This window comes from Pongo abelii, chromosome X (genome assembly GCF_028885655.2).
Source record: "Pongo abelii isolate AG06213 chromosome X, NHGRI_mPonAbe1-v2.0_pri, whole genome shotgun sequence".
NCBI classification, from domain to species: domain Eukaryota; kingdom Metazoa; phylum Chordata; class Mammalia; order Primates; family Hominidae; genus Pongo; species Pongo abelii.
In genome coordinates this window covers 70,438,303-70,463,247 of record NC_072008.2, presented here as the reverse complement: position 1 = coordinate 70,463,247, position 24,945 = coordinate 70,438,303, and the positions used below count along the sequence as shown (strand labels likewise).

The 24,945-nt window shown below is 43.4% G+C and overlaps 1 pseudogene; it reads left to right on the top strand.

The window, feature by feature from the left end:
* Positions 1-21,813: 21,813 nt before the first annotated feature.
* LOC100461734 (cyclin-Y-like protein 1) lies at positions 21,814-23,266 on the top strand (annotated as a pseudogene).
* The last annotated feature ends 1,679 nt before the right edge of the window (positions 23,267-24,945 follow it).

Here is a 24,945-nt window from a genome sequence, read left to right as displayed (position 1 = left end):
AGAAACTCATCAAATCTTACTGTTCAACAGTTTTGATAGAGCTTGATCTCTAACCAACCCCATTCCCAGAGATCTGTAGGTGGGGCTGAAAGTTTCAGCCCTCTAATCCTCTAATTGCTTGGTTTTTCCAGTGACTGGTGCCATCCTGAGGCTATCTAGGGGCCCCACCCTAAGTAACCTCATTAGCATAAACTCAGGATGTATCAAATGGGCTCATTATGCATAACAAAAAATGCTCCTGTCATTCAGAAAATCCACAGGTTTTAGGACCTCTATGACAGTAACTAGGGAGAAAGACCAAATCTATTTCATACTATACCACACACCCCCTGCTCTTCTTACCCTGTCTCTGTCCCCACAGTGCTCCCCTACTCCTAGTATCCCTCTCACTGCCATCTAACTCTTCTGGTGTATTCTGGGGGACTACCAACTCTGTGTGTCCTAACTTCATCTCACCCAACTTCTACTCACAGAACTTAGCGTGAAGAAAAGACTAAAGAAAAAGAAAGTCCCTGCTGTACTGGACCCTGCAGAGAAACCCTACCTTACCTTTAGAAAGTTCCATGGTATAATCACCACAGGAAGAGAATTATCACAAGCTCTTTGGCCTGGATCTGTCTACACTGTACCAAACAAGCCACCTGCCAAAGCTTATCATGATAAGTCACTTCTGGCTGAAGGCAAAAGAGCTGTGTCCTAAGGGTTTGGCCTTGGCTTAAGATTCCAAAGCCATTTTAGATCAGGGCTCAGCCCCCTCATGCATTTATGCTCTGCCTTACTAGTGAGGGTACCTCATCCTAACAGCATATCCATAATCCCCATATGTCTCACTCTACAGGCTAAGCCAGTGGCCTCAACCCAGTAGAACACACCCATCTTCTCAGGCAAGAGCTCTCCAACTAGACCTAGCCCCCAATTAATGCTTAGATGTGACAGGTAACTGCTTTCAGAATGTGTTTTGATGGCAATTATCAATGCTCCTTGCTCACCACATAATCTCTTATACAGTCACAGTGACTGACTTGCCACCATTAAGATCATGTGGTCAGGCAAAGACTGAGAAACCCATCTGGAATGTTAGAGTGGAGTTGAGTTCTGCAGCTGGTAAAGAATAATCTACAGGACCCTGTGGATAGAGGGGATATATGGGAGTCTAGGGAATTTGTGGCAAGTGTATTGTCATGTCCCAGGAAACCTTGGAAATTGGATTAGACGGCACCTGCCCAACATCTTGGGATCTTCCAAGAACATGCTGATGCTGTCTTACAAGGAGGGCCCAACCACTGCTGGCATCTTCTGCCGCTCAGCCAGTGCCAAGACTTGCAAGGAGATAAAGGAGAAACCAAATTCTGGGGCCCAGGTGTCCATGGTTGGAGGGTCATTGTTTGTGGCTGCATCTGTCTTGACTGTAAGTCTGCCTGTGTACATGGGGTCCACTCCAAGGTTAGAGGGAATGCCAGGAAGAAACCAAGATACTTCCCTCCCCTACCTCAGGCACACAGCCCTGAACTTCTCAGAACTGTTCATGTGAGCAGAGAGCCATATTATTATTACCTGAACCAACCCTCATATCTTCAGGTGGCAGGTGGAGATGCTTAATGGTCATAGGGCAGGAGCACAGCATGGGCCAGGAGGGCATTTATTTATCCATCAGCTATCCCTTTAGTGGGTGTAGGTCTAGGTCCAGGACATGTGCATTTTATAAGAGTGAATTTACTCAGGAATTCCTGTGCAGCATTCCTGAGAGTATTCTGTCCTCAGGCATGTACACACAACGGATGACAGCCATGGAGGGGCATACCAGCCAGCAGAGAGTCCAGTCTCTCCAGAGGTAAGATTCCTAATTCCAGACTCATACCTGGGACTTGGAGAGAAAAGTGAAAACGGTTATGTAGATGAAGAAAGGAAGAAAAGGGGAGGGAATGTCACTTCTCAATACTTCAAACATTTCCAGCCAGGATTCTTCATGCATCATATATACTTCTATTTCAAGCTCTACCTTAAACCAGTTGTGTGCCCTTAAACAATTAACTTCTTTTCTCTACACTTCAATATTTCCCCACTGCTATATACTAGGGTGAGGAGATTCTCCAAAGTTCTAATCAGCACTAGTGCTCTGACAAAATTAGCCAGACCTTACATGGCTATTATCCCCCAACACTCACAGAGATACACAAACACACATTAAACTGACCTTCCTCTTTCCTGGGTTTGTCCCCCATCCTCTGGACTTCATCTGTCATCCACTGGCAAGACCAGTAGTGCAGCTTCCAGAAGGCAAATGCCTGCTGCTAAAGTACCTCTTTGGTATCCTGAGCCACATTGTGGCCAACTCTGAGGAAAACCAGATAATAGCTGTTGCACCCAACTTGCTATGGTTATCCAACCGCAAAAGACCAGAAGATGAGAGCCAGAATATAGGCAAGGTAAAGAGTTCACTGCCCCTTCCCCCATCGGGCCCTACAAGCCACCTCTCTTTTACCTATAGATGCTTCCTTGCCCCATGTTACGAAAAGAGCACAAGGGCAAGGGTCAATACCAGAAATGCCCCCCTCACTAGCGATGTAAATTCTGACAAGTCATGTGACCTCACTGAGCCTTCATTTCTTCATCTCTAAAATGAGGTTTGTATTAGGGCCTTATGGAGGGAAGAAGAGATGGCATATACAAAAGGGATTTGAAGCGCTAAAGCACTAGCCAAATAAAAGTGAAAGTGATTTTATTTGCCTCTTCTACCAGAATATGAATTTCCTGATACCAGGGACCTTGTTTTATTGCTTTAGATCTCCAAACCCTCACCCAGCACAAGGCACAGAGCAAGCACTTCTTAATGGATATTTGAAAAGTGAAAAAATACATGTCGTATAGCAAAATGGGCCAATCAGTGACTGGCTATATGATCTTGAATAAGTCACTTTACTTTTCTGTCTACATTAGTCAAATGAAAATAATCAGTGTTTGAAATGCCATGCATCTGCTGAAAAATACTTGTTCTTTTGCCTAGTATACAAGGCTCTCCAGGCTAAGTGAGTTGAATTTGATCTGATAGGAAGCAGAGAGTCATCAATTTTTGAGCAGCCCCTTATAGTGGGGCTTCACTCCGGGCCCATCCACTGACCACAGGCCTTGCTCTCAGGTTACCCAACTGGTTCAGTAACTGATTGAAAATACTCCTGAAATCTTTGGAGAATATACCCTTTTGCTGTTACTGAAAACACAGGCTGTAAATGCCAGCTGTGCTGAAGATATGCCATGTAAGAGGGTAGCCCTCAAGCCCTCAAGCCCTCAGGGGCCAGGGAACTTTGTTTTCAATGTGTAGTGTGCTGGAAAAAGCACTAGACTAGAAGCCAGGAGGGCAGAACTGAGTTCCAGTCCCATCTGTGTCACTGGGACTAGATCTTGGAAAGATCCTTTCCTTCTCTAAGTCTTTGCTTCTCACAAGTGGGCCATTGGGAAAATCACAATTGCTGCCCAAAATGGGAACGAATTGTGACTGGATATGTGGAGGGAATGCCTGACCTAGAGAACATGTTCTAGTCCCATCACTAGTAGTTTTGCTTCTTCACTCCCAAAAGATGTGATGAGAAGCACTGTGACCCAGGTAAACAGAGGCACAGTTTTGCAAAGCACCCTGATCCTACAGGCAGAGAGGCATAAATAGAAGTTTTATGTGTTTCCACTGGGAACCATAGGCAGTAGCTGAAGGAGTAGCAGGAGTAGAGTGTCAGCAGCTGGTGGTCAGCCCCAATGCCTCACACATGGCCCACAGCTGGGGAAGTTGTTCCTCTGAGTAGAGAAGTTTAGTGAGCTCATATCCTCATGCATATGTACGCCCACACAGGCACACACGAAGGCAGCACAGATATTACAGGACGGGGTATATATGTATGTCCTGAGCCACTAAGTCCTATCCCCATTTGACCCATGGCTAATAGTAGGATTTGTAAATTTGCCTTCTCAGCTTACCACCTCCCTTCTTAATGGTCTCATTCTTACAATGTGATGCCCACTCTTGATACTTTTCCCCGACAGATAGTCATTACTCTCTACTTTCTTTCCTGGTACATTATTCAGAACATGTCCTGAGATTTAATCCCAGCTCTGAAATGTCCTAGCTACGTTACCTTGGGCAAGTGGCATCATCTCAGTGAGTCTCAGTGTCCTTGTCTGAGAAATGGGGAGAATGAGAACTTTGCTGAAGTGTGGGTGAGCCTTTTAAGTTGGATGATTGTAAAGTGCCTACTGCAGTGCTGGCTGCTAGCAGGGGCTTAGTAAAATGGCAGTTCTCTCTCTCTCTCTCTCTCCCTTTCTCTTTTTATTGAGACAGAGTTTTGCTCTGTTGCCCAGGCTGGAGTGTAGTGGCACGATTTTGGCTCACTACAACCTCTGCCTCCTAGGTTCAAGTGATTCTCCTGCCTCAGCCTCCTGAGTAGCTGGGATTACAGGTTCACACCACCATGCCCAGCTAATTTTTTGTACTTTTGGTAGAGATGGGGTTTCGCCATGTTGGCCAGGCTGGTCTTGAACTCCTGACCTCAAGTGATCCGCCTGCCTCAGACTTCCAAAATGTTGGGATTACAGGTGCAAGCCACTGAGTCCAACCATGACAGTTCTCTCTTCTTCCCTGCTTTCACTCTACCTCTCCATAAAAGGCTGCTCTGAGTGAAGAAGAAAAAGGGTCCTCACCATGTGGGACTTTGAGCCCCCATCCCCTGTTCCATTTCTATCTTCTTTATGTCTTTGACCTTTTTGGAATGCTGAATAAAGGTTTGGGCTTGTTGAAAAAGAGACATCCATAACTCTGGAACAAAGCAAGCCCTGAAAGGAATTAAAGCCTGTGCCTCATCGACCTACTGTTTCATAAAACTTCAAAGCTGGGAGGTTCCTTGCAATTCCTGGTTTTCCCTCCCTAAGTTACAGATGGGCCTGAAGAGAGGCAGCTTTATGCCTGAAGTTAAACAGCAAATTGATGGCAGAATAGATTTCAGAGCCCAGGAAATGCTGTCTCATAAGCCCCCAATACGTGCTCCATTGCCTTCTGAGAGTTCATGACCCTGTTCTTCATGGTATCCAGAACTCTTCCCCAGTCCCTCCTCCCCTAGACATGGGCCATATCCTATGTCAAGACTTATGGGCTTTACTTAGCTCTGAGAGGTAGATCTAGGCCACAAAGCAGAGGCCATGGTAGGAATGGACATGCAGGATCCCAGCAGAGACAGAGATGGTGGTGCTTGGAGGCTTCCTTAGCAATCTGAGCAGGACCTGACACTTGAGTAGCAGATGATTACCCACTATGCCACTGAGCCCAGTACCCCTAATCCTGGCAAAATCCCATTGTCTACCCCTCTATCTCTGATACCACCCTCAACTGCACTCCAGACACCTTCCATATGGTTGCTCCTATGGCTACCACTCTAGCACCCCAAGTTCCTAGGCAAGGGCTTGGAGCCCCACTGTCTTCAGAAGGTAGCCCATGTTAGGTCTCTGGGGACATACACAGAGGTGGCAACATTACCCACCAGCATCTCCACTGCTTCAGACCCCTTTTTGCCTTCTATGTTAACCCCCTGGAGCATGCCTTTTCCTAGTGGTCTAAGCCATCTTACTTCATCCCTCTGACTGTGCTAACCCTGCTCTTCAAGTTGAGCATGTCTACCTCATTTCCGATCCCTTCAACACTGCCAAGCATGTCATCCATCTTAGAGAAGTCAGTGATCACTACTGCCCCCAGTACCTACCCACATATGAAGCTATAACTATGTCCTGAGAAAATTGAAGAGGGAAGGAATGGTGACAGGGAGAAGCCTACAGCATTCTAGAGGGTGCTGAGCACCCAACCATCCACTAAATAGAAGCAGAGGGGGAAGCAAAATAATGCCCTTCAAGGGCTTCTGTAATCAAGTCACCTGACTGTAGTTGACTAGCCACCCTTCAAAGCCAAGAAGGACTCCCCAGAAAGCAGCAGAAAAATCTACCTGGAAATGGCTAAAAAATTAATCAAAACAGGATGTTTGAAATAGGAGTCAGAACAAGGAAGGGCCTAACCACATTCACATCACATGCTATCTGATCCCTAAGAAAGGGAAGGTTAGAACTAATCCTCAGACTCCCTGAAGAACTACTTATGCCTAGATGGCATGATGTTCTATGGGCAGCATAGACCTCTGGAGCCTATGGATACCACTTATACAATGTAGTCATAAGCTTCTGAGCTAAAAGTGGCAGATCAAGCCATCCTCAACAGTATTTATTATGCTGATGTCCACAGAAATGGGGTCAAAAGTGCTTTCAGCAGGTGGGCCTTTTCTTATTTAAGTAAATACCTGCTGCCATCACTGTTTTGGAGAGTCATGTGATACTTGACCCAGTCCAGTACAAGTGAAACCCTAAGATATCAGGTGGCCAAAACCTTCAGTGAAGCTCAAGGCTCTTATCAAGGAAATTGTCATCTGATAGGAAGGAGGAAGGAGGGCTGTGGAAGGAGGGATTGAGGTGGTACAGAGAATAAGTCAGAAATAGCAATGACATTGGTGTATGGTTCAGTTGGGATGCCACCTCAGTTGGGATCTTCATCCCAGAACTAGACCTCCTTTGAGGTGTTCCAGAAGCTACTGAGATCTCACTGCTTCCTCCTTATAGCTTCTGGTTTTAGAGCCAGACAGCACCAGCAAAACGGCCTCCTCCATAACTGGAAGTTTCTTGCAGAAGGGATGTTGATCTCTCCAGGGGTACTTGAACTTGGAGCATAGAGTAGGAAAAAGATTCTTAATTTCTGTTTTACCTATAAAGGGAGAGGTCAGAAGGGCATTTGCAGAATCCAGAGTGTTGGGGGATTTCGGTTAGTAAAGGAGGTAACAGAGGTGATGCAAAAGAGATCCTTATAGTGTGGGAAATAATAGCATAAGAAAGGACATAGAGCTTCTTGAATCTCCTCCACCTAAAATCCTCCCATAAGGGATGCCCCGGGTTTAACCAAGTGTGAGAGACCAAAGAAAAGGTATTGGGGTATCTAGCTCTTTCCTGAGAGCACGGGAGGCCAAGTTATTGGGATATGGGATACGAGGTAAGAAGCCAGCAGTGGCAAGAAAAGCCAGGGAGAAGAGAGGGCTAAATAAATTGGGGACATGCATTGTTCCTACAGCCATCAAAACAGTGGATGGGTAGAGAGATGAGGCTAGAATTCCAGTCACTAGATTTACTGGGTCTATCAAACACAAAGAATCCTGGTCCTCTGTGGGCCCAACAAAAAGCAAACTAACCACTGTTAGCCCTTCCTCCTGTTTCTCCCAGCCAGTGAAAGCCATACATTCCACTGTATATATTCTTGAAGAACAGCCAAGGATCACTGGCAGCGTAGGCTCAAATCCTAAGGCCTTCTGCACCTCCCTCCCTGCATTGGTCAACCCCAAAGTGAGTACTCAACTGGGCCCAAAAGACTCTCCACCCCTGTTCTGTGGGTTATTGCAACAGAGTTAATAATTTAAAAGGACCCATCTGGGCTCTAGGTGGCTATGCATTTGCTGTCAATGTGCTCTTACCATTTATCTTTTCTGGGACAGGCATCCACTGAAAATGCCTGGGAACTACTAGCAAGATGGCTACCCTGTGATGGGAAGACTGACAAAAGAGCACAAAAAGAGACAGTACAAACACAGGTTCAAGCTGCAATACCAGGGCCTCTCCCACTGGACCCATCCTCTTCACCCATACCCATGTCTATACTCAAAGTGAGCTCTAGCCCTCTCTCCCAGAAGCTCCCTCACTTCTCTACTTTTACAATTTCCTCTTCCCACTGCATTTGGCCCTTCCCCATGGTTCCTAGAAATCCCTCAGCCTTCACCAGTACCACATGAGAAGGCCAGTGTTAGCTGGAAAGCAGAGTATTAGCAATATCCTTAACCTTCTGTGTGCTCTTGAGAGTTACTTCCCCTTCTCTGAATTTAAATTTACTTACTTGGAGCCTGAGATTAATAATCTCCATTTTGTGTACTACATATGAGTAGTGACAGTTGAGTTCAAGCCAACAAATGTTTATTAAAACCTGTCTATGATGTGTCAGGTATCAGGGAAGTAGAAATGAAACAAATATTTTCCCTGCTCTCAGGAAGCTTATAACTTAGCTGGATAATTAAGTGAAAGAGAGTCAAAAAGGCAGGACACTGTGGAGGTTGGGTGGGTGAGGTTTCTGAAAGCTTTAGAAGTTTCTAGGCAGTGGTGAGATACAGAAAGGAGTAGAAGCTGCCACTAGGAAGATTTTTTAATCCACTTCCTGCCTCCCAGGCAACTTCACAGCAGGTTTCCTTGGCTCTAAGCCCTCCCACTGCTGCAGAGTCTGGAGGGGTACAATTAAACACAAGTAAGCATTTGAGATCCACTATTTAGGTGTCCAAGATTCAGCCAGTTCTTTGAGGATCTGGAAGTTCAGATTGTCCATACCTTGGTCATATCTCACTGACCAGTGAGGCATGATCTGTAGAGAAAAAGCAGTGAGGTGTCAGGGAGATACCACCAAACTGAGGAGCTGTACACCTAGGTACTAGACCTAGCTCCGGCCCTAAAGTGGGCTTCAGGAGTCCCCATCTGTGTCATCAGCAGGAAGTGCAGGGTTTCATAGTTTTTAAACTGTGCTCTCAGCACCCTGGAGTTCCTCAGGAGCACCTTAGGTAGAGCGAGGGATCATAAAGAATTAATCAGGGAGCTTCTTGGACTGGAGTCTTCATTCTTAATAATTCTACTTGAATTTCTTTCATAGACATCCATGTGTGTTATCATTGGGAGAAAAGCTGAGTCTACACAAGTTGAAAATCACCATGCTATGAATGACTTCTGATTATGCTTGTTTTTGACTTTGCTGGGCTGTGGGCCTAACTCTGTGAAAATTCAAGCAAGTTCTATAACCATTCCAGGCCTTGGTGGCTATCATTTCTTCCTCACAGAGAGGAGAGCTTGGCTCACATCTGTGGCCCCCAACCTCTCCACCACCAGGACCATCTCATCATTTTTCCTGTACTGGGACTCATATTTGGGAAATTTTTGTCTGCTGAATAGGTTGCATTTTTTAATAATCCAATTTCTTACTTTTGCATTATTCAAAGACACATAAAGACCAGTCAGAGCCTTTGATCACCATGAGACAAGCTGTGCTTCTGAGACAAAAAAGAATTGATATTTGAGTGAAGCTCGTGATGCAGCTTTATTGTGGGCAAATGTGCAATTTCTGCTGTTCCTCTTACAATATCAGAAATCTTTCCACACCCTCCACTGCTCTCTTAGAGGGTCTAGGTTGGAATCCCCCAAGGAGGAAGATTTGGTTTCTACGAGCCCTTTCCAGCTTGGGGGTGTTAACGCCTGGGGGTGTTAATAGAATAAGGGACAGGAGTCTGAAGGGAAGGGTTTATTGCTGCCTGTATGAAGACAAATGGTAACAAAGACTATGGGGGCTTAGGCAGGGTCTGTCTCCAGCTTGTTTTGTAGGGAACAGCCAAGCCAGTGTGGCTCCTCTGTTGCTTCTCATATGCTGCTTCCACCTTCCCACTGACTCATTCTGCCCAAATCTTCATTTGCAGTGCTGAAGACCATCAAAGGATTTCATGAGTTTCAGCTTCAGGAGGATGAAGACAAAGAAGCAGAGGCCCAGAAGGACACTGAAGTGGAGGCCCCGCCCACCCAGACAGGCACAGGTTAAGCCAGCCCAGGAGATCAAGAAGCAGGCTCAGCCAGCAGAGATGCAGACTGAACTTGCCCAAGAGATGGCCAATACACAAGCTGAGCCTATGGAAGCACAAGATGAATCAGTTGATGCAAAAGCCATGCTGGCCCAGATGCAGTTCAAGCTAGCCAAGCTAACCACAAAGCTAAGACAAAGGCCAATGCAAAAGCCAATTTGGCCCTGGCACTAACTGAACCAGTTGAGGTACAGGCTAAGTCACCTAAGGCAAAAGTCAAGCTGGCTCTGGTGCTCTCTGAACTGACTGAGGTACAGGTGAACTCACCCAAGGCAAAGGTCAAACTAGCCCCGGCACTTGTTGAACCAGCTGAGTCACAGGCCAAGCCAGTCAAGGTGCAGGCTGAACCCACTGAGTTATGGTTCAAACTATGGGAGGTGCAGCCTGAGGAACAGACTGAAGTAGCCAAGGAGCAGGCCAAAGTAGCTGAGAAACAAGCCCAGATAGCTAGCTGATGAGCAGCCTAAGTCACAGGCCAAAGCAGCTGAGCAGCAGGCCCAGGGGCAGCCTGAGGCACAGGTGGAAACTGCCAAAGAAGCAAACAGAATCTGCTGGATAACAGGTCAAACCAGCCCAGGAACCAGCTAAAGACCAAGTAGTGGAACAGGTCAAATTAGCCAAGAAGCAATCCAAAAATGCCAATAAACAGGCTGAGGCACAAGTCAAGTTATCCAGGGTGTAAGTATGGTCTGTGCCATCCCAGGTGTAAACTGAGGCACTGGCCAAGGCATCCAAGGAACAGGCTGAGACACACATCAAACCAGCTAAAGTACAGACTCAACAAGCCAAAAAGCAGGCCAAGCCTGATAAAAAGCAGGCTGAGGCACAGGCTGAACCAGCCAAGTAACAGGCTGAGCCATATGAGGAACATGCCATACCAGCCAACAAGCAGGCTCAACCACTCAGGAAGGAAGTATGAGCCAGGTGAGAATCAGGCAGAGGCACAGGTGGAGCTGACTGAAGTCCAGGCAAAGAAGCAGGCTGAACCCCCATAAGGTTCAGGGTGAACTCAGTGAGGTATAGACTGAGCTGGGCCAGGCACAGGCTAAGTCAGCTGAAGAGCAGACCAGAGAGTATGCTGAGCTGCAGACCGAAGTATCTAAGATACCAGCTGAGGTGACTGAGGCTCAGGCCAAACCAACTGAGGAGTAGAGCAGGAACAGCATAAACTGGGTGAGCCAACCAAGCCACAGCCCAAGCCACCTGAAAATCAGCCTGAGCCAACAAATGTACAGGTTATGCCAGTCACCACAGCACTGTCACCATCAGAACCTATTGTATGCCCCAAGGAATCAAGCCAGCCAGCACTGAACCACAAACACTCACGTTTCTGTCATTCTGCAGGTCAAGTCAATCATGTCCTGCTCATCCTCAGAGATGGGTCTGAGGCACCAAAAAGCCTTCTCCTCCAAGTTGAGTTGATAGATGGAACCAGGGAGCCCTCACAGGCATCTGCTCAGGCAATGGAGCAAGAAAGAGCACAGGTCAATGCCTGCAATGCAAGGTTTGACATGTTCCACTCTGCTGTCTGATGGTGGCCTTCTCAGCAATTTAAAACCTCAGACCATAAGGACCCTTAGAGAAGTTAACAACCCATTCTCTTGCTAGAGTATGTAAGGGTCTTTAAGGGTCCATTTTAAATGGGGAAAGGGAGTATCCAACTCACTCTGAATCCTGGGCATCCTTTTGGAACTGTTGGGTGCTAGCTAGCAAAGAATCTCACCAGTTGTGGTTGGGTAGACAAGTGGACCACACAGGGCTGCAGGGCCTGAACCTGGCTTAGGGTACCATGGAACGGCATACTGGTGGAGCTGGCTTGCTTCTCTTTCTGCCTTCCTGTTGTGCCAGATGCCTACTGCCTCCCTAGTAGAACCTGGCTTCTTCTATAGGGGTGAGGCCAGCCCATTTCATCCTTCTACGGACTGGAACTGGAAGCATGCATGACTAGAAAGTAGGTAAGAGAGAGAAAGGGGCTAAGTTTGGAGTAACTGCTCTGCACCCAGGGTCCCCCACCCACCCTACCCCATAAAGTGTGTAGACCACAGGTATTTCGAGAATGGTTTCCACAGCTTCAAGAATGGCACTTTGGTTTCAGGCAGGAAATGGCCATTGTTCAGTTTGACTGCAGGCTAGTCGCTAGAAGAGACCATAGTGTTCAGTTGGTTCAAAATCTGCATCTTACAGAAGAGGAAGAAGGCCCAGGGTCACATAGCACATTTTAATTCTAGTGGCAGAGCCAGGTCTGAAAACCAGTAGTCCAGACTCTATAATTTAATCTGGATATTTTTTCTTCAGGAAAGGAAGGTGAATTATAAACAACCAAAGTCTGAGAAGGGGTATTGCATAGTGATTTAAGACACAGGCTCCAGAGCCATCTTGCTTCTATTCAAATATCAGTTATTGTTGCTTTGAAGCTGTGTGACTTTGCGCTATCTACTTACACCCAGCCTGTTTCCTTATCTTGTAAGTGAGGATATTAATACTACTATCTAGGACTATTGCAAGGATTAAATGATATAATACATTTAAGAGCTACTAGAGGACCCCTGGCACAGAATATGCACTCAATGACATATTAGCCAGTATTTGCTGGCCAACTTGGTGATGTATATTTTATTTCAAATAGGGACATGTGAGATAAACATACTCAGCTAGGATGTGGCTGAAGATTCAACATAATAACTGATGTGTTGTGTGATCTTGGATGGGAAACTTTATTTCTCCATGCCTCTGCTCTTCATCTGTGTAATGAGGATAATTACTGATAAGAAGTGATAATGAGAGGTTGTGTATAACAGTATTTTGGGGAATAAAAAGAAGTGAACAGGGGTGAGATAAAGAGTGGTTATATAATTGATAGGGTGATTGGTTGGAAGTGGGAAACACATTTAGCATAGGAGAATTCAGACTTGCAGTGATCAAACCATGTTCGCCTTTTCCGCAGAATAGAAAAGTGTAGGGCACAGAGGAGTAAATCCAGGATTCCCAGTTCTCAGCCACATAATGGCATTGAAACTGGCTCAGGGCAGTTCTGTCAAGCTGGGATGGAAAGAAAAGTATATTCAAAGGCTTCACAAGTCCTCTTCTATCCCCATCATTGGCACTGCTTTCAGACTTTTGTGTTCTTTAATGGTCCTCTCAAACTCCCAGTGGTCCAAGCATATAGCACATAGCCTGATCCTCTTCTTATTCTCCTTCTCTCCCCTCATAATTCCCTTACATCCACTGTCACTCACATCCATGCCCCACCATTATGCATAGGTCAGGCCCTCATCAACTCTCACCTAGACTAATATATCCTAATATAGCTTCTCACACTTCTATCCTCCGTATTAAACAGACTGATTTTCTCAGATAATAGGAGAATTAAAATAAGAGGCAAAAAGGAGAAATTATTATAATAAATAATGAGGAAACATTTTCCTGGAATCTAGAAAAGAGACCACAGATGAATAGCGATCAAAGTGCTCAATAGGGAGATAAAGAAAAACATCTGAACACATTGTAGTAAAATTTAAGCACATTAAAAAGAAAGAGAAAAAAATGTAAAAGCTAGCTAAAGAAAGAAAAGCTCATCTCCAAAGGAACAATAATCAGATTAAACTCAAACTTCTCAACAGGAATATGGGATGCAAGAATTGTAGCTTCTATGACACTGTTCTAAGCACTTTACATATATTAACTCAATCCCCTAGAAAGTCTATGGAGTAGGTACTATTATTCATTTTATAGATGTAAAAACTGAGAAAGAGAAAGGTTAAATAACTTTCACAAGGTTACACATCTAGTAAGTGGCAGAGCCCGGACTTACTTAAATCCAGGCAGTCTCGTTCTAGAATCCATGCTCTTAACCACTATACCCTATAGCCTGTATTGAAGTAACATTTGAAAAGATTTTAAATGAAATAATTTTATGCTTTTGGTTCTTGTCAAAATAACATAAACTCACATTTCTCTGATCTTTCCCCATTACTACACTTAAAAACCCTGGAAGTAACACAACAGACAATTATAAAAGAACTCAGAAAGTTGAAAAGAGGAAGGCAGACTGACTAGATATTTCAATCTTGATGAATGACAATGCAGTGAATTCCCTGAATTTTTTTGTTTTTTTTTTTTTTTTTTTTGTATCTTCTATGTATCCCAGGCTGGGCACTGCAACTAAGAACTGCCAACAGTAATAGATTTTGTTGTTGCTGTTGTTGTTGTGAGATAGATGTTGTGGTCTATTTTTGTAAAAATAGATTTTGTTGAGACTAAAGAAAAGATTGTTCTCTCTAGCCAAAGGAAAGGGAAGGGAACAGCAAAGCAGGATAGAAACCCTTTTTTTTTTTTTAACAATACCAGCCTTACAACAGCGTAACACAGTGGACAATCCTCTTTTTTGCAGTGCCAGCAGAGATCAGATAGAAAGTATTATTTCCCACTCTTCACCTAGTCAGCAGGCAAGCCCAGGTGAGCTCTTTCTCCCTCTGCTAGGAGGGTGCCAGCACACACAAACGGGAGTTCTAACTCCTATACTCCACCCAATAGCAGCAGGCAGGCTCAGGTAAGTACTTTCCTCCCATGCCAGCAGTGTCAATAGAGAAGGAACAGAACATCCATCTCCTTTCCCCTAACTGGAAGCAGTAGATGACCCAGGGTGGTGCCCCCCATCTGTAATGAGCCATTGTCAGGGGAAACATAGTGAAGAGTTTGGACTCTCACCCCTGTTCAGTGGTGGTAGCAATGCCCCTGACTTTTACAACTAGAGAGTAAGAGGAGAATCTAGGAAAAGAAAGGGACACTCTTTAAACCTGCGTAGGAAGTACTGGGCAGACACCTGACAGATCCCAACATGAAACTGATCAGAATCAAGATCTAAAAGGTATGAGAACTGAATCAAAGTATGGAATGCCATCCAGACTTTCAGAGTGGCCTCTGAGTGACACACAAACTACACAGACTCAAATAGAAATACAAGAGATCTGAAATTTGTAACATTGAAACCACAGCTCTCAAAAGTAGGCCAGGATTCAGTTTAAGTTCATTGTTTCTTTGTTGACTTTCTGTGTTGATTACCTGTCTGCTGCTGTCAGTGGAGTATTAAAGTCCCCCACTATTATTGTGTTGCCATCTATCTCACTTCTTAGGTCTTGTAGTAATTGTTTAATAAATCTGGTAGCTGCAGTGTTAGGTGCATATATATTTAGATTGTGATAGACCTTTTATCATTATATAATATCCCTCTTTGTCTTTTTTAACTGTTGTTCCTTAAAGTTTATTTTGTCTGATATAAGAATAGCTACTGCTTTTGGTGTCCATTTGCATGGAATATCTTTTTCCACCCCTTTACCTTATGTTTATGTAAATCCTTATATGTTAAGTAAGTCTCTTGAAGACAGCAGATATTTGGTTGGTGAATTCTTATCCATTATGCTATTCTGTATCTTTTAAGTGGAGCATTTAGGCCATTTACATTCAGCATTAGTACTGAGATGTGAGGCACTATTCTATTCATCATGCTAGTTGTTGCCTGAATACCTTTCAGTTTTTTTAATTGTGTTATTTTTTTATAGGTCTTGTGAGATTTATGCTCTAAGAACATTCTATTTTTGTGTATTTTGACTAAGAAGGTTCTATTTTCATGTATTTTGAGGTTTTGTTTCAAGATTTAGAGGTCCTTCTAGCCGTTCTTGTAGTGCTGGCTTGGTAGTGGCAGATTCAGCATTTGTTTGTCTGAAAAAGACTGTGTCTTTCCTTCATTTTTGAAGCTTAGTTTCACTGAATAAAAAATTCTTGACTGACAATTGTTTTGTTTAAGGCTAAAGATAGGACCCCAATCCCTTCTAGCCTGTAGAATTTCTGCTGAGAAATCAGCTGTTAATCTGATTAGTTTTACTTTATAGGTTACCTGATACTTTTGCCTCACAGCTCTTAAGATTCTTTCCTTCATCTTGACTTTAGATACTCTAATAGCTATGTGCCTAGGCAATAATCTTTTTGCAATATATTTTCTTGGTGTTTTTGAGCTTCTTGTATTTGGATGTCTAGATCTCTAGCAAGGCCAAGGAAGTTTTCCTCAATTATTCCCTCAAATATGTTTTTCAAACTTTTAGATTTCTCTTCTTCCTCAGGAACACCAGTTATTCTTAGGTTTGGTCATTTAACATAATCTCAAAATTCTTGGAAGATTTGTTTACTTTTTTAAATTCTTTTTTCTTTATCTTTGTCAGATTTGGTTAATTCAAAACCTTGTCTTCCAGCTCTAAAGTTTTTACTTCTATTTGTTTAATTCTATTATTGAGACTTTAATTTGTATTTTGCATTTCTCTAAGTGTGTCCTTCATTTCCAGAAGCTGTGATTGTTTTTTATTTATGCTATTTCTCTGGAGATTTTTTATTCATATCCTCTAACATTAAAAAAAAATTTAAGTTGGTATTCACCTTTCTCTTGTGCCTCCTTGAGTAGCTTAATAATTAACCTTCTGAATTATTCATCTGGCAATTCAAAGTTTCATTATTGGTTTGGACCCATTGATGGTGAGCTAGTGTGATCTTTTGGGGTTGTTAAAGAACATTGCTTTGACATATTACCAGAATTGTTTTTCTGGTTCCTTCACATTTAAGTAGACTATATCAGAGGAAAGATTTGGGGTTCAAGGGCTACTGTTCATATTTTTTTGTCCCACAGAGTGCTCCCTTGATGTGATGCTCTCTCCCTTTCTCTAGGGATGGGGCTTCCTGAGAGCCAGACTGCAGTGATTGTTATTTCTCTTCTGGGTTTATCCACCAATGGAGCTATCAGGCACTGGGCTGGTACTGAGCAGTGTCTGCAAAAAGTTCTGTGATGTGATCCATCTTCAGGTTTCTCAGTCGTGGAGACCAGCACCTACTCCAGTGGAGGTAACAGGGGAGTGAAGTGGACCCTGCGTGGGACCTTGACTGTAGTTTTTTTTAGTGTGCTGTTTTTCTCTACTGCTGGTTGTGCTGGCTGTAAAATTGTCATGTGAATAGCCTCAGGACCTCTGGCTAGCCAGGATGTTACAGGTGGTGGGATTAGCTGTTGATTTCTCCTCTCATGGGTCAGGGTTGTTCTGTTATGAGTTGCTGTAGTGGTTTAAGTTGGTTGTTCCCAAGCTAGGAAGTGGCACTTTCAAAAGAGAGCATCAGCTGTGGTAGTATAGAGAGGATACAAGCTTACCCTAGGGTTGCCTGGATAAGTACTTGGGTTTCTCAGGTGGTGCATGGGGCCATACAGCTCCCAAGAGATTATGTTTCTCATCTTTGGCTACCAGGGTGGGTAGAGAAAGACCATCAGGTGGGGAAAGGTTTAGGCATATCTAACCTTAGACTCTTCTTGAGTTGGGCTTGCTGCAGCCAGTACGGGGGATGGGAGTGTGTTTCCCAGGCAGATGATGTTATGTTCCCAGGGGATTATGGTGGCCTCTGTTGTGTTATACAGGTCACCAGGGAAGTAGGGGAAAGCCAGCAGTAACAGGCCTCACCCAGCTCCTACTCAGGCAGAAAGGCCAATCTTACTCCTGCCACACTCCCCCAACAGAAGAAGTTTATATCCAGGCAGCTGGTGAGCAGGGCTTGGAACTTGCCCCAGGCTACAAGCATCTTTGTTAAGAAAGCAAACAGGGATTTTCTTGCTGAGAAAGCAAACAGGGCTTTCAGCTTTGCCCCTCCACACTGTGGCTTCTGTGCTCATATCTGCACTTCTTGTTCACCCCCACTCCTGGATTCTACCCTGGAAAATTTGTGCTTGGTCAAAATTATTACAAAGTTCACCTGGAAGTTTCCTTCTCCCTGTGGTCTTTCCCCAATTCCACTGGTGCCCTCCCCAAAGACCCCTGTGAGATAATGTCAGAAATGGGTTCCCTGGGCTTCCTTGGGTGCCAGGAGTGCCTACAGGGCCCTTCCCACTGCTTCTTCTACTTTTATATTTTGCTTGGCTCTCTAAATTTGTTTCAGTTGTAGGTAAGGTTAAATCCCTCTCCTGTGATCTGGATTTTCAGGCTCCCCATTGAGGATGTGTGTTCAGAGGCAGACTTTCCCCCTCTCACACTTTGGGCACTCAGTTTTTCAGCTCTTTCTCGGAGTTTTCAACAGCACACTGCTTCTTTTAAAGGGTCTATGAATTCTTTGGTTTTCCTGGTATGCTCCTGCAGTAGTTCTTGGAGCAAAAGTCTACATGCTCTTCTGTCCATCCACGTGAAACCTGCATCTTGCCTCCTATCCACCATTTTCCTAAAAGTCTACAAAGGAAATTATTTTTGAGAGAATAGATGTGATTTTTAACTAGTCATGGAATTAATGTTTGTGCATTAGTCACAGCAATACAAAGTCTTCCCAAGAACATAAGTGTAATTTTTATTTATCATCCATGTGTTTTCATATCCTTAGAAGCAAGATGTATACTCAATCAATGTTATTAAAATTTGCAACTACTAATGGAATTATTATTTTTGTTTGTTTGGACCATAAAGGCACAGTAATATTTTGATTTTGCAAGTTTACTCCCAACAATTCTAGGTATTTAGTATGCATTTTAAGCTAATTGTGAATGATAAACAATCACAGAATACCTGTAAACATATTCACACTCCTCTCAGAAAGTCTGTCCTTGTAGAAACTAGGCTCTTTGTCAAAGTGATTGACAAAATCAAGTTTGGTGTCATGTCCTGAAGCTGAGAGGATGTTTAACCTGGCCTGAAAAAACAGACCCCTACTTCACGTCTGCTATCTTTGTCTTTGTCAAAAAATCCTGCAAAAATATGAAACCTCAGAACCTCTCTTCAGAAAACGTGGAATCCATTGAGTTAGAGCAGAAACAAACTACTGTAACCCAACCTCACACTGCAGCATTTAGTGGAGTCCCCCACCTGGTACTGTAGAATCAGAAACAAGAGCTGATTCTAGCTGCAGGGTGCTCTGGCTTTCTCCTTGGCAAGACCCCTATCCCCATAGAAACCAAGTGAGTCAACCAGAAAACCTGCAGCTTGCAGAGAAGGGTCCCTAGAAAAGAAGGTCTGGCACATGGTCCTATCCTCTATCCTGGTTCCTTTGAAAGCCAGCAAAAAATGATATTGGGTCATAAACTGCCTCTTACACTCTGTGCCCACAAAGATGGGAAGCCAGATTTATGGAAGAAAAGGATGAGGTTTCCCTCTATGTCCCAGTTTTCCCTATATGTCCTGAAATAGAAGGTTAGATGCAGAGTTAAATAGGAAAGTTAGGCAGAAAACAATTTTGCCTGGCTCTTGATATCTAAATCCTTACACTACTAACTTACGTAGTATACCAGGCCATCTAATGTTAGCAGCTACTATTTGTCAAGCAACTACTATGGGCCTTGTCACCATCTACACACTTTATAAGCATTGTCTCATTTAAATTTGATTTTTACAACAACCCTCTAAGGTAGCTAATACTCTAAGCCTCATTTTACAAATGAAGAAACCAAGGTTAAGAAAGATGCCCAAGGTCTCATAACCTTGAAAGTGATAAGGCTGGGATTTGAACCCAAATATGACTTCCACTCTGCTATGCTCTCTCTAAGACTGAAGTCCTGCATATCTCTTTGCCAGTTCTCCTACCCAACCTCCCATCTCCAGCAACCCCACATATACTATACCTTATTACACTTCCAATGATCATCTGCTCAGACTATCACCTATCAAACTTTCTCATCTCAACTACCAGCTTTTTGTCTACTTATTTTGCTAGCTATTGAGAGAGGTATATTTATGTCTTTTGGTTTACTAATCATTTCTTTTACATGGTCTAAGCTGCTATTAAATCTATCTGTTGAGATCTTTATTTCAATTTGTGTGCTCCTTTCCTTCTAGAATTCCCATCTGGTTCTTTTAAATAGATTTTAGCTCTCTGGAATTCTCCTTATTTTAGCCATCTTTTTTCTTTTTCTTTTCTATTTTTGTGAACATATTAATCATAATTATTTAAAAGTCCTTGTCTGATAACAATAATATCTGAAACATCTATGGGTCTGTTTTGTTTCTATTGGCTATTTTTTCTCTTTCTCTTTCACGGTAAACCAGAATACCTCTGGTTTCTGGGGTGTTAGCTCTCCAGGGTTTCCAATGGAGAATTTGGCATGTTTACCCTTGATGGGTCCAGAATTGTAATCCTTGACTCGACACAGTTTAATGGCACTTTACTTTCTAAAGTTTTCTATTTAGCTTTTTAGCCTTCTGAGCTCCAGAATTTGGCAAACATCTTAAGGCGAAAACCAGCTATTCATAGGCTCAGTTCTCTACCTTTCCCATGTAACTGTGCTCTGCCATATTCTCCTGTTTTGTTTCTCCAGCACCAAGGCACTACCAAAAGCTCTGTTGGTTTCTCTAACTCTCAACAGCAGCCTTCTGACTGGGGCCATGTCTGTGTTTTCAGCCTACTGCAAACCAGAAAGCAGAAAATACCCACAGAGAAAAAGTAGCTGTACAAATGTTAGTTCACCTCTCTGCAGATTTTACAGGCTCATAGGTGGAAGGAGCTTGCCTTGTCTCAGATGAGACTTTGAACTGTGGAATTTTGGGTTAATGCTGAAATGAGTTAAGAGTTTGGGGGACTGTTGGGAAGGTATGATTGGTTTTGAAATGTGAGGACATGAGATTTGGCAGAGGCTGGGGTGGAATGATATGGTTTGGCTCTGTGTCCCCACCTAAATCTCATCTTGAATTGTACTCCCATAATTGCCATGTGTTATGGGAGGGACCCAGTGGGAGACAATTGAATCATGGAAGTGGTTTCCCCCATACCGTTCCCATGGTAGTGAATAAGTCTCACAAATCTGATGATTCTATCAGGGATTTCCGCTTTTGCGTCTTCCTCATTCTGTCTGCCTACTGCTGTCCATGTAAGATCTGACTTGATCCTCCTTGCCTTCTGCCATGATTGTGAGGTTTCCCCAGCCACGTGGAACTGTAAGTCCAATTAAACCTTTTTCTTTTGTAAATTGCCCAGTCTCAGGTATGTCTTTATCAGCAGTGTGAAAACGGACTAATACACCAACCTACACCACCCTACCTCGGTCTTAAGATGCCTGCATGCACACACACCCTCACCTACACTATTTCTCATTCTCTGATTTTGCAACTTGCCTTGCATCCTAACATCAAATCTAAAATGGTCTCTCTGACATTCCAATTTCTTTTTAGCAGCAACACAGCAACAATATTTTGTTGTCTTACTTTGAACCATGATTAGTTAAAATCCCCAGATATCATGACTCCAAATAGTTGCCAGGTGAGTTCTCCTCCTTTACTTCTCATGGAATTCACTAAAAAAAAAAAAAAAACTTTTATTTTAGGTTCAGGAGTACATGTGCAAGTTTGTTATATAGGTAAACTTGTGTCACTTTTTTTGTAAAGATTATTCCATCACATACATACTAAGCTTAGTACCCAATAATTATTTTTCCTGATCATCTCTCTTCTCCCATCCTCCACCCTCAAGTAGGCCCCAGTGGCCATTGCTCCCCTCTCTATGTCCATGTGTTGGAATCTTTTAGCTCCCACTTATAAGTGACGGCATGCAGTGTTTTGTTTGCTGTTCATGCATTAGTTTGCTAAGGATAATGGCCTCCAGCACCATCCATGTTCCTGCAAAGGACATGATCTCATTCTTGTTTATAGCTGCATATTATTCCATGGTTTACATATACATTTTCCTTATGCAGTCTGTCATTGATGGGCATTTAGGTTGATTCCATGTCTTTGGTATTGTGAATAGTGCTGGGGTGAATATACACATGCATGTGTCTTTATGGTAGAAGTATTTATATTGCTTTGAGTATATACCCAGTAATGGGATTACTGGGTTTAATAGTAGTTCTGTTTTTAGCTCTTTGAGGAATCACCACACTGCTTTCCACGATGGCTGAACTCCCACCAACAGTATATAAGTGTTCTCTTGGCAGACAAGTCAGCTCAGGGGAGGCGGAGGCAGCGTGGCAGCGGGGGTGTGGCCCAGGCCCGAGCCCTGCCGGGGCAGGGCCGCGGGGCGGGCGGGTGAGCCCTGGGCGAGGTGGCCTCTGCTTGCGCAGTGTCGCCGCGCCATTGTTGGGGGAGGGGCTGCTGCTGAGCGAGGCAGAGTAGGGCGCGAGCGAAGGCGCCAGCGCGGCGGAGAGGAGCGGAGGCGCCCCATGGGGAACACGCTGACTTGTTGCGTGTCCCTAAATGCCAGCCCCAAGCTGGGCCGGTGCGCCGGGCCCGCGCGTCCGACATCTACGAGGCGGCGTCCGGGGACGCGGTGGCGGTAGCGCCTGCTGCTGCGGAGCCTCCCGAGTTTGATTTCGGAGAAGGCGAGGGCCACCACCTGCAGCACATCAGCGACCGCGAGATGCCCAAAGATTTAGCTTTGGAGTCAAACCCTTCTGACCATCCAGGGGCAAGCACAATTTTACTGCGCAAATCTCAAACGGATGTGAGAGAAAAGAGGAAGAGCAACCATTTAAACCATGTATCTCCAGGGCAGCTTACTAAAAAGTATAGCTCATGCTCAACAATATTTCTATACGACGGCACAGTCAACCAGCCTAATCTTAGAACCACAGTAAAATGTGTGACCTTAGCAATATATCACCACATAAAGAACAGAGATGCAAATAGATCCCTGGATATTTTTGATGAGAGATCACATCCACTTACATGAGAAAAAGTTCCAGAAGAACAGTTTAAGCATGATCCTGAGCACAAATTTATTTACAGATTTGTTCATACTCCTTTTAGTGCCGCACAGCTAACAGCTGAATGTGCAATAGTAACTTTGGTTTACTTAGAAAAGCTTTTAACTTATGCTGAAACCAACATTTGTCCCACTAACTGGAAAAGGATTGGTCTGGGAGCCATTCTTCTTGCCTCCAAGGTTTGGGACCATCAAGCTGTATGGAATATGGACTACTGCCAGATCTTCAAGGACATTACAGGTGAGGACATGAATGAAATGGAAAGGCATTTTTTGAAGCTTCTTCAGTTTAATATTAATGTTCCTGCCAGTGTTTATGCCAAATACTACTTTGATCTTCGCTCCTTAGCAGATGACAATAACCTGAATTTTCTATTTGCTCCTTTTAGCAAAAAAAGAGCACAGAAACTAGAGGCTATTTCTAGATTGTGTGAAGACAAAGACTTGTGTAGAGCCCTATGAGAAGGTCTTTCAGCACTGATGACTTCATTGGTATTCAGCACTCTAAAGCCATCCTCTCTTAAAGGGAGAAATGAGGGGTTATAACGTCACAGGACCTTTATCTACAAAGACTGGAGAAATATCACCTTTCCTGCTCAAAACCCAGCAAAATTAGTGTTTTCATCAAAAGGATAGATCTCGAATTCAAGAGATTCATGGACAACAAGGATTATACTCCATAGAAAAGAATGGGACCTTGTCAATGCAACAAAACATTCTTCTGTCCTTTTTAATATAAACAGAGTTACAAAAAACACTCCAAAGTGAAGGTTCCTTTCCCACACAGATATTTGCTTACTATATGGGCCGATAGCTGTGAACTATGTAAGGTTTTTTTAAACAATAGTTTAAATTTTTAGACTTTAAAGACACTAACCATATAACTTTTATGTTTTTTCCAATTTTTCTCCCTCCCCACATTTTGCTGCATATGGCTTTGAATCAGTGCAGTATTATCATTAAAACATGGGACTCTAAAGCCACTTAGGAGCAGACTGCACCATTGTTAGGTAATGAAGGGTTCTTCCTCCCTACCATTGAAGCTGCTAGTCGTCGGCAATCATTTTAAGCCAAAAAGCTGCTGGATAACATTTGTCATTCATATTCTTTGCAAACATTACTTTAGCATTTTAGCATGTTTGGGGTCATAAGCAGAGGAAGTATCAGTTATTGATATCTCTTCTTTTATTTATTTATTTATTTTTTTAATTATACTTTAAGTTCTGGGGTAATGTGCAGAACGTGCAGAACCACATGTGCCATGGTGGTTTGCTGCACCCATCAACCCATCACCTATATTAGGTATTTCTCCTAATGCTATCCCTCCCCTATCCCCCCACTCCCCAACAGGCCTCAGTGTGTGATGTTTCCCTCCCTGTGTCCATGTGTTCTCATTGTTCAACTCCCACTTATGAGTGAGAATATGCAGTGTTTAGTTTTCTGTTCTTGTGATAGTTTTCTGAGAATGATGGCTTCCAGCTTCATCCATGTCCCAGCAAAGGACATGAACTCATCCTTTTTTATGGCTGCATAGTATTCCATGGTGTGTATGTGCCACATTTTCATAATCCAGTCTATCATTGATGGACACTTGGGTTGATTCCAAGTCTTTACTATTGTGAATAGTGCTGCAGTAAACATACATGTGCATGTGTCTTTATAGTAGCATGATTTATAATCCTTTGGGTATATACCCAGTAATGGGATCACTGGGTCAAATGGTATTTCTAGCTATAGATCCTTGAGGAATCACCACACTGTCTTCCACAATAGTTGAACTAATTTACACTCTTACCAGCAGTGTAAAAGCATTCCTATTTCTCCACATCCTCTCCAGCATCTGCTGTTTCCTGACTTTTTAAAGATCACCATTCTAACTGGCATGACATGGATTTGCATTTCTCTAATGACCAGTGATGATGATCATTTTTTCATATCTTTGTTGGCTGCATAAATGACTTCTCCTACTTCTATTGGGGTCCATGTTGCATTTCTTGTGAACTAAGAATGATGCTTCTCATTTTCTGATAATTTTTCCCTTGTTAAATAAATGTATTAATACATATTTTCATAATGCCAACCAACATGGTGGCTTAGTGACAATGAAAAAAAAAGTAAAGCAGTTTTAAGCTTTAATATAGTTCGGGCCCTCGAAGGCACTGCAGCATGAGTATAAATGCTATGAACCTTTTAAAAAACATCGTTTGAAAAAATTTTTTTAAGAGATGAGGTCTTGCTGTGTTGTCCAGGCTGGAGTGCAGTGGCTGTTCACAGGTGCAATCATGGTGCACTGCAGCCTAGAACTTCTGACCTCAAGCCATCCTCTAGCATCAGCCACATGAGTGGCTGGGACTACAGGCACAGCTGGCACTTGTCTCCTGAATAGTTTAATTTTTTGTTTCAGTCACTTTTGAAGATAGCAGACATTCACTGAGGCAAACAATTAAAAGCTTTATATTAAAAATTTGCAAAATGAAGCTGGGTGTGGTGGTGCATGCCTATAGTCCCACCTGCTTGGGGGGCTGGG